The sequence below is a fragment of the Thalassophryne amazonica genome, chromosome 8 (assembly GCF_902500255.1).
Source record: "Thalassophryne amazonica chromosome 8, fThaAma1.1, whole genome shotgun sequence".
In the NCBI taxonomy this organism is placed as follows: Eukaryota; Metazoa; Chordata; class Actinopteri; order Batrachoidiformes; family Batrachoididae; genus Thalassophryne; species Thalassophryne amazonica.
In genome coordinates this window covers 89,425,554-89,434,869 of record NC_047110.1, presented here as the reverse complement: position 1 = coordinate 89,434,869, position 9,316 = coordinate 89,425,554, and the positions used below count along the sequence as shown (strand labels likewise).

General features: G+C 41.5%; 1 long non-coding RNA gene across 1 annotated transcript; it reads left to right on the top strand.

Moving 5' to 3' along the window:
- Nucleotides 1–8,044: 8,044 nt before the first annotated feature.
- Nucleotides 8,045–8,842, top strand: LOC117515143. Its single transcript, XR_004562078.1, has 2 exons — nt 8,045–8,093; nt 8,654–8,842. It is a non-coding gene; the product is annotated as an uncharacterized LOC117515143 (long non-coding RNA).
- The last annotated feature ends 474 nt before the right edge of the window (nt 8,843–9,316 follow it).

The following is a 9,316-nucleotide window of genomic DNA, read 5'->3' as shown; positions in this document are numbered from 1 at the left end:
CACAGTGCAACACTTTGAACACAACTGCTTTTGTTCTTTTTTCAGCTTGCTCCAGTTGCTCCAGGTCACAACAGGGGATGCAGTAGAGATCCACATGAGGATTTGGCAGAAGTTTTACACCACATGCCCTTCCTGCCACAAGTCCTACTAGAGCAACACTGTTCAGCCCCTGGTCTTTCCAAACAGTCTCCCAGCCAAGTCTTAATCAGGACCTACTGTTCTTAACGTCTGGGATCTGACAGGATCAGGTTTGCATAAAATGGAATAGCTGCTTGAACACAGCTGCACTCTGTAATGGAATGCAAAACTAAAATACTCTCAGCCATATGAGCATTGTCTTCTTTATAGTTTGCAGTTGTTTGATTGGTATCGTAGTGCAAAGTATATGTATATATATATATATATATATATATATATATATATATATATATATATATACACAGTACATACATAGACATTTGTTATTAAGATCCTAAGGTCTTGCTTACAATTTGTACATGTCCAATAAAGTCCCTCTATCTATCAATCACAATCAATCATAAACACAATTTACATTTATGAGCTTTTGACAAGAGTGGAAGTTAGCTTTGAGTTAGCCGAAGTTAGTGTGCACGCTGACGCCTGCCAAATATCATTTAAATCACTCTAGAGGTGTTATTGGGTTACAAAAACAGCATTTTCTGTTTTAGAAGGACTTATTTCTTGCTAGCGTTTACATAATATATGACAAAGAGGTTATATTCACACACAAACAAAAGACTTTGCACCTAGCTACACCAGCCTGTGACCTCACCACGCTAACGGCCGCTAAATGTCTTGTAAATGACTTCAGGGGTGTTATTAGGTTCCAAAAACAGTGTTTTCAGTTTTAGAAGTGTTTATTTCTCACTAGCTTTTACAGAATATATGAGAAACATGTTATATAAACACATAAATGAAGCGTTTTTAAAGAGACCTGCCACTGACGTCACAGTGCTGCTCTACTCTGACTGGCTGTCATCCCACTACTCAAAACAAAAAAACAGAACAAACTGAAACAGAATGTGACTTTTTAACTGCTGAAAAAAAACTCTTGAAATAGGTCAAGGTAAGCCCTCTTTGAACTTGTCCAAGGTCTGTGTCCCAAGAATGTTCCCTGTGAATCTGAAGACTCTGACAGTAATAGGACTGGACTTATGCTGAGCACAGACGGATGTACAAAGGGACGGATGCAACGTCTTTGCAATACCCAGTGGCCATATTTAATGGCTTTGGGTAAAAAGTTTCTACCCAACTGCTGTTTGCTATGAATGCCACTGGAACCAAATAGCCATGCCAAGGGTAGCCATCTTTGTACTTGTCCAAGGTCTGTAACCCAAGAATGTTCCTTGTGAATTTGAAGACTCTGGCAGTAATAGGACTGGATCTATGCTGAGCACAGATGGACGGCCGGATGGACAGACGGCTGGCCAGACGGACGGCCGGATGGGTATTGCGAAGATGCAAAATCTTCGCAATACCCGATGGCTGTATTTGATGGCCTCGGGCAATAATCACAGAGAATTCTTGCAACTTTATGAGTTTAAACATGGAAATTCTGTTCTTTTCTTTTGGGGCTCCCTTCCACCTCCCAATTTATTTATTGATTTATTTTTTCTTGCACCCACCATAGCCCTAACATACCGCAACAGTAACCTGTAATGGTCGGGAAATTTTTGTGGTTTTATATTTTGTTTATGATTTGTATGGTTTTATTTGCTTTATATGGTTGGTGTTTTTTTTTTCCTTTAATTATATTTTAGTGTGTGCAGCACTCTGTATGTATAATTGAAAATGCATTATAAATATTCTTATGAATACTAATATAGAATTAGGGGAAGTGATGGTCTAGTGGTTAAACGTTGGGCTTCAGACCAGAGGATCCTCAGTTCAAATCCCAGCCTGACAGCAAAATCACTAAGGGCCCTTGGGCAAGGTTCTTAATCACCTATTTGCTCCCTGTGTGTAGTGGGCACCTTGCATGGCAGCACCCTCACATCGGGGTGAATGTGAGGGTGCTGCCATGCAAGGTGCCCACTACACACCGGCATTGATGTGTAAAGCGCTTTGAGCATCTGATGCAGCTGGAAAAGCACTATATAAATGCATTCCATTTACCATTTACCCATTTAGAATATTTAAAAAAAAATTGTTTGTCACACATTGTCCTTTATTTTGCGGACATGATTTTCTACATGAGGTCAGAATTTTCCTCCTACATCACCGTCATTTTCCTCAGCAGCACTTTACAGGAGATGAGTCATTAGGGAATTTCTGAAGTTGACGAGCGATTTATTGCTTTCCTGATTGTGGGTAAGAATTTCCCGAGGTGAACCAAGTGTTTTGTTGACAAGCCCGTTATTCTAACTTTGCTTTCTCTGAAACTTTCTTCCCTGCTGACTCAGCCTAGAATCTCCACATTTGTTTTTCTCCCCTACAATGATGTGAGGGAAGAACTACAGATTGGCCAAGTATATAACTTTAAACACACATAACACCACCAATGGTTCTAATTATGAAATGAAAATGAATGATTTTTTAATATAGATATGTTTATTTCCTGACCAAATGCTCCATTTAAGACATAACCTCAATCCTCAGCAGTCTAACCTTTTGAAACGTAAACTTTTTCTTTTGCCCATATTTTGCACCAACTTTCTATATTGTAATAAAGTGAAAGACAAATCAGTTTGAAAATATTCTAGAAGAAGAATAATACTGTTCATCAGGCAGAAGTGTATAAACAATTAAGAACGTGCCATAAAACAAACATAAAATGTTTCCTTTTGGTTGTAAATATGCGATAAAAATTCAGTGAAAATTCCGTTTTAAAAAGGAAAACCTGCAGAATTTCATGCTGACTGGCTAAATGCAATTGGTACCACTTTTTTTAAATGGTTAAAACACAGCAGCAGTTTGATGTGGTATCGAATAATTATTATATGAATATCAGCTGAAATGCAGAGTTCTTCGGGGCCTATATGGGACTTGAATTTTGTACTTTATAATGTTTTCTGTGGTTTGTAAACCATAATTAAATCAGGCATTGAGCTCACGATGAGATTGACTGAAAGAAGACTTGATGAATGACTGCCTCCAGCAAATCCACAGAAGATTCTAAAAATAGTTGGAAATTTCCAATGTAACAATGCCCCAGTGCTGGCTGAGGGTGAAACATCCCTCATGTTTGATGTTATTCTCTCTTCTGATTGCCACTGAGGCATGAATAATGAGTTTCAGGCTCACAGATCCACCATGAAGGACAAATGTTTTTATATCAACCACACTATCTTCTCGGGATACATTGTGCATGTTTTTTTTTAGCATATTAAAGTTTTTCATCCAAATATCTTTACAAATAACCAAATGGTGATCATAAAGTTAAATTTTATTGTGCTGTAACTTTTATACAAATTTCATAGTGCTCCAAATGTCCAAAAAAAAAATCACTCTTAAAAACAATAACAGAAATATTTCAATGTATATAAATAAACTGTGCAGTCTATAGTTATTGCAAAAATGAGGCATCATGAACATAATGAGCATGATTTACTGCTGCAGTACAAAATGTATTTTCAATGTAACAATTTTCACTTTGCATGTCAGGGTTTTGTTTTTGTGTGTGTGATTTTAAACATGTAAGAGCTCCATCTAGATGTTAAGGACTGTTTAAGTCTAATCAGCGTTTCACTGCAAAAACCACTAGTACACCCCTTCCCATTTTGGTCACCACAGCAGATCCGAAGTGGATCTACATGTTTTATTGGCACAGGTTTTATGCCAGATGCCCTTCCTGACGCAACTCCACATTACATGGAGAAACGTGACGGGGTGGGGTTTGAACCGGGAAACTTTGGCACTGTAACCAAGCATTGGCCACCACCCTTGCATTTCACTGCAAAACCACTACATTTGAGATAACAGCTGACAGTTACTGAAACAATTTACGTAGGTATGAAAAGTATTTAACAGGCATTTCACTTATGTGTGCTGCTGAGCAGCAGGAAAAATTAACAAAGCTCTTTTATTCCTCATGAGAACAACATAAAACTGATCTGTGAGCTTTGGATGTGCTGATATTGTTTTTCCTTGTCACTATTAAAAAGGAATACTTCTGGTCTGGTGCTGTTGTTTAAACCATGCAAAAAAGTGTTAAAAGCCACAAACATCCAAACCAATTATTGCTATCAAATGTACTCTTTATTTACAGATAAAATAAGTGATGTCAAAACAAAAAGGATTAAAGTGCCATTAATCTAGACTTTAAAAATTAACGCATTAAAAGTGCTGTAGTTATGTCAGCTCCAACCAAGGTCCACCACTGATGTTTAATCTGGTTAGAATGTAGTTTGTATTTATTGCATTTTTTGTAGTGCCAAAGCACAACAAGGCTGCCTCAAGGTGCTTCACACAACTAAGGTCAGACCTTACCAACCCCTAGAGCAAGCACACAGGCAACAGTAGTAAGGAAAAACTCTGATGATATTGAGGAAGAAACCTCAAGCAGACCAGACTCTGAGGGGTGACCCACTGCTTAGGCCATTCTAACAGTTGCACACATAACACGAAAGATGCAGAAACCGGAAGAAAATCCATGAACCGAAGATGAAATGGGGAACCACGAACCATCCACCTGCTGTCATGAGGGACACACGATCGCACAGGGGTCCATGACACATCGGCAGTGGTTGTGTGCACGCTCACACGGTTTTGTACACGAACACAGGGCAAGCAGCTGGAACGTGTTGCACCACATCGCGCTGCTGATGTGAGGAAAAATTAAATAAAACCTGCTGTATTATTAGTGAAAATCACTGGGTTATCAATAATAAATAAAAGGGAATGCAATACAGAACCCTGTGGTTAAATAACCTTGGATAAATAAAAAAATTAATGGCACTTGTGGGATTCAAACCTGCAATTTACAGAAGCTCAGATTACCAGACAGGAACTTTACTACTGCACTACAATTACTGTCTTATAATAGGAGTGTAAAATGCCTAAAATGAACAAGGAGATAAATATATTTTTTTAAAAAAGAGAGAAAAAAAGTGCTGTAATAACTGACAAAATGACGTTTGTTACAGCCTATTTTTGGTGATACTTGACTGAAAGCGGCGTATTTGTGGCACTGTTGGCTTGCCATATTGTCATAGTCCTGCAGCGCATGTCGGGCCAGACATGCGTGACATTCAGATCACCTGCTGCATGATCTGATGGTCCGTTTCACATGCAGCAGTCTGCTGGGGTGCACTGTGTGTGGCTGCTACAGCCCAGCTGTGTGCGCTCAGACGTGGCTGTCCGGCCGCCATGTGTTCAGGTCTGTAAATACATATCAGCATGTCATGCAAATGTGCTCTCCACCTGCACGCCATATGTGCTGGTGGTGGGGGGGGGACACAAAACACATGCACACCACATGTGGGGGAGGGCATGACACATGCACACACGATACGCATGCATGCCAAATGTGTGTTGCTTTTTGCAACGCCACACTCGTGGGGGCACTTAGACAACTTTCACATCCAGCTCAAAAGTGGTCGTCTGCCCGCTATTTTCATGCTGACAGCGCAAGTGGCCACACATTTTCCAAGTGTCCAGTGAGCAGTGTTGGATGTTCGTGTGTCAACTAGAATTTGGCCGACATCTGCCGCGAGAGGGATCGAATGGGCTCTCACAGCCCACACTCTGTCTTTCAGCTGCTGATGTGTGCGAATAATTGTAGTGACAGGTGTACGAGGCATTACAGGCAGCGCCGATTTTTCATGAATGGCATGCAATTTCTCCTTCGTGGGCTAGTCTGCTTCAATCGTGTTATGTGTGAAGAGGCCCTTCAATGAGTATTTGCAGACTTATGATGTAGCTAGCAGATAGTTGACAAAATCAGAATGCTCTGGAAGCTGAGCAGCAAGCAGCTAACACAGAATCATATTGACAAAAGAACCTTGCAAGTACTTTTCCCAGCACAGATGATACCCGTGTACATGGTTGAAAGAAAGATTGCTTGCAATGCCAGGAGGACTGTATTTCTATCCACCTGAAGGAGTTCAGCCCCAATACCACAGACCGATGGATTTCCCTACCATCAACTATTTCACTTGTTGTAGAATGGGATGGAGAAACAGGCATCTCGTGCTATACATCCCAGATGAGTCCTATTTCCAGTCTGGGTACATCTGGAATAGATGACTTCACATAAAAAAAAAAAAAAAAAAATTAAAAAAAACCTTTCTTGCTGTGAAGAAAAGAGAAATATGTGTTGGGCTATGAGGCTAACATGCACATTATGTATCCATCGCTGCTGTGGTGAATCTGCATTTCATTTAGGACCTGATTTTGCATGCAATCCTTCTGAAGGTATTTTTTGCCTGCATGCCAAAAAAATTGAGCCAATACAAATAATCGGTTTCATGTTCCACAGGGTGAATTAATTTACAACATATTCACAAAGAACACAAAGCTGAAACCATTCACCTCCGTACTGAAAAATGAAACAGAATCTGAAAAGAGATGACGAGAAGCATCAAGAAAGGCCTCAAATGCCAGCTGGGACCTTCTAGACCATAGGTGTCCAACTGATTCCAGAAAGGGCCAAGAAGGTGCAGGTTTTCTTTGTAACCACCAACTCCACCAGGTGATTTCACTGATGAACTCTTCCTATCTGCTCAAAGTGATGTTCATCAGTGAAATCACCTGGTGGAGTTGGTGGTTACAAAGAAAACCTGCACCCTCTGTTGGGAAAGTGTCGGTACACGGACCCACAACAGGGGGCGCAAAGGAACGGACAATGGAGTAGGTCAAATAACAACACTTTACTGTTGTGAATGTGCACAACAAATACAACAGATTACACCAATAGATCAGAATCAATTCACAAAGGTGTCGTGTGGGCAGGCTCGAAGATAGGAGACACCTGTCCAAAGCAGAACCGGAACCACACGATTTCCTCCGCCACCAGACCCCGGGAATACTGGAGCCGCCAAGTCCCGAACTCCCAGGTGGCCACTGCCTCCGACCTGGTACTGCTGGCGAGGAACAAAAACACAATTAAAGGTGGGCGCGTTTGCACCCAGTAATCCGCACGGCAGGAAAGCTACCTCCACCTCTCGTTGGAAAAAAGGTCTGTTATCACTCACAAAAATCACAAAAGCTTACTGTCAAGCAGTCAGCTGAGAATATTACCTTCCAGGTAGAACGATATATCTCGGCAAAGAGGTGGAGACGTCGTCCTGCTGATGTACCCCTGCTGATTGGTAACAGCTGTTGCAGGTGATGCATGACAGCTGTCACCCTAGCTGCTCCTGTGAGGCGGCTGCGCTCTCTGGTGCCTGGAGCCCGCACTCCAGGCAGGGCGCCCTCTGGTGGTGGGCCAGCAGTACCTCCTCTTCTGGCGGCCCACACAACACCCTCTTGGCCCTTTCTGAAATCAGTTTGACACCTATGTTCTAGACCAAGAGGAACTGAAAGAGATTAATGAAAAATATCTTCATTGACCCTTTCTAGTGCCTCTGTTCAACCAGATAAGCCACTGGTTTATGAAAATGAAAGTTCTTCTCAGATATCCAAATGAGTTTGAAATAATTTGAGTAACTGAGAACCTTCTGAATCACTTGGATGAATGGTGAACTCTCTTTGTTCTAGGGTGCACCTCTAGGCTTGAGACTAGCCTGGAGAGGTGGAGATATGCTCTGGAGAGAAGGGGAATAAAGTCAGTCCGAGCAAGATTGAGTCCAGGCATGTGAATGAAAGACAGTGCAGCTGCAAGGACTAAAGGTGGTAAAGGTAAAGTTTAAATACTTGGGGTCAACTATCTGAAGTAAAAGACAGTGTGGCAGAAAGGTGAAGAAGAGAATGCAGGCAGGGTGGAATGGGTGGACAAAAGTGTAAGCAGTAATTTTCAATAGAAGGATATCTGCAAGTGTAACAAAGAACATTTGCAAGACAGCAGTGAGACCAGTATGGCTTGTACGACAGGATTAGAAATAATCACATCAGAGGGACACAACATGTAAAATAGTTTACAGACAAAGTCAGAGATTTAAATGATTTGGACATGCACAGAGGAGGAACCCAGGGTATTGTCAAGTTATGTCTGATTTCACACAGCCATGAGCGCAGCTGTCAGTGCTTGAACCACTACTGGGAAACATTTATTATGCTTACTTTTGATGAGAAATGCCATTTACCACACGCAGTAGTGAGCGATATTACGTTGAACATGCATCCGCCACCAAGCACGTGCATTTGTTTGTCCGATGCCTTCCCATCAGTTCCGGTGCACCCGAGATGCTGAAAAGGCTTATTGCTGACGTTTAACCTGACTGAAACTCTGAATTAACCTGCTGTCAGCAACAACATGATTTCTTTCATTTCAATCACACAAATGCAAATCATACCAGCAGCATCTTCCATTGAATCCTTGAGCTGTTTCTTCTGATTCCCTTGGTTCTGTGCGTCAGTCAGTGCATGGTCCAAAGAGGTGTTAAAAATCCTCTGATTATCTGCTGCTCTCACAGAGCTGTTTTCTTCCTCTTCCCACTCATTTTGTGCCACAGAGGTCTTCAACTCTTTATCACCACCAGCTGGACTGGAGTCAGTGTTGCATTTCTCAGTCTGACTCAATTCAACTGCACAGGTATATAGGGAGAAGGATGCTGAGGATGGATCCACCAGGCAGAAGAGAGGGAGGACAAAATAGGAGGTTTCTGGATGTGGCGAAGGAGGACATGCAGATGGTTGGTGTGACAGAGAAAGATGCAGAGGACAGGGTGAGATGGAATGGATAGTTCTGATGTGGCGACCCCTAACGGGATCAGCCAAAAGAAGAAGAAAAAGATGATTGCTAAAAATGGAGGACATGTACGATGTTAGTTTTTACAACTTCACCCAAACACAGCTTTGTCCTCAACCATCAAATAGCTTCGCCTTGTTGTCTTCCAACCTTCTACATCTAGACTGATGCCCAGTATTGACAACAGGCTCTCATGCATGTCATAAGGCATGCTGCACATATTCCAACTTCTGAGCCCAGAATTTATGGGCTTGCTGGGATTTTTAAGTGTTAAGAATTGTGTCTTGTTAACGACCTTTTGCCAAATGCATGCATGAATGAACATGGAGCTAGAAAACATGTTGCTGAGGTGTTAAAGTCTCCAGAAAGTTGTCATTTATATGTTGGAGAATAGAATATGAAAGTTGGCCAGTAAGCATTTTATGAGGATTTTTATATCTCTTTTGATTGCTACCCAGAGCTGAAGCAATGTCCTCTTTTTTCTCTCTGCATGAGTCAGCAGAAATT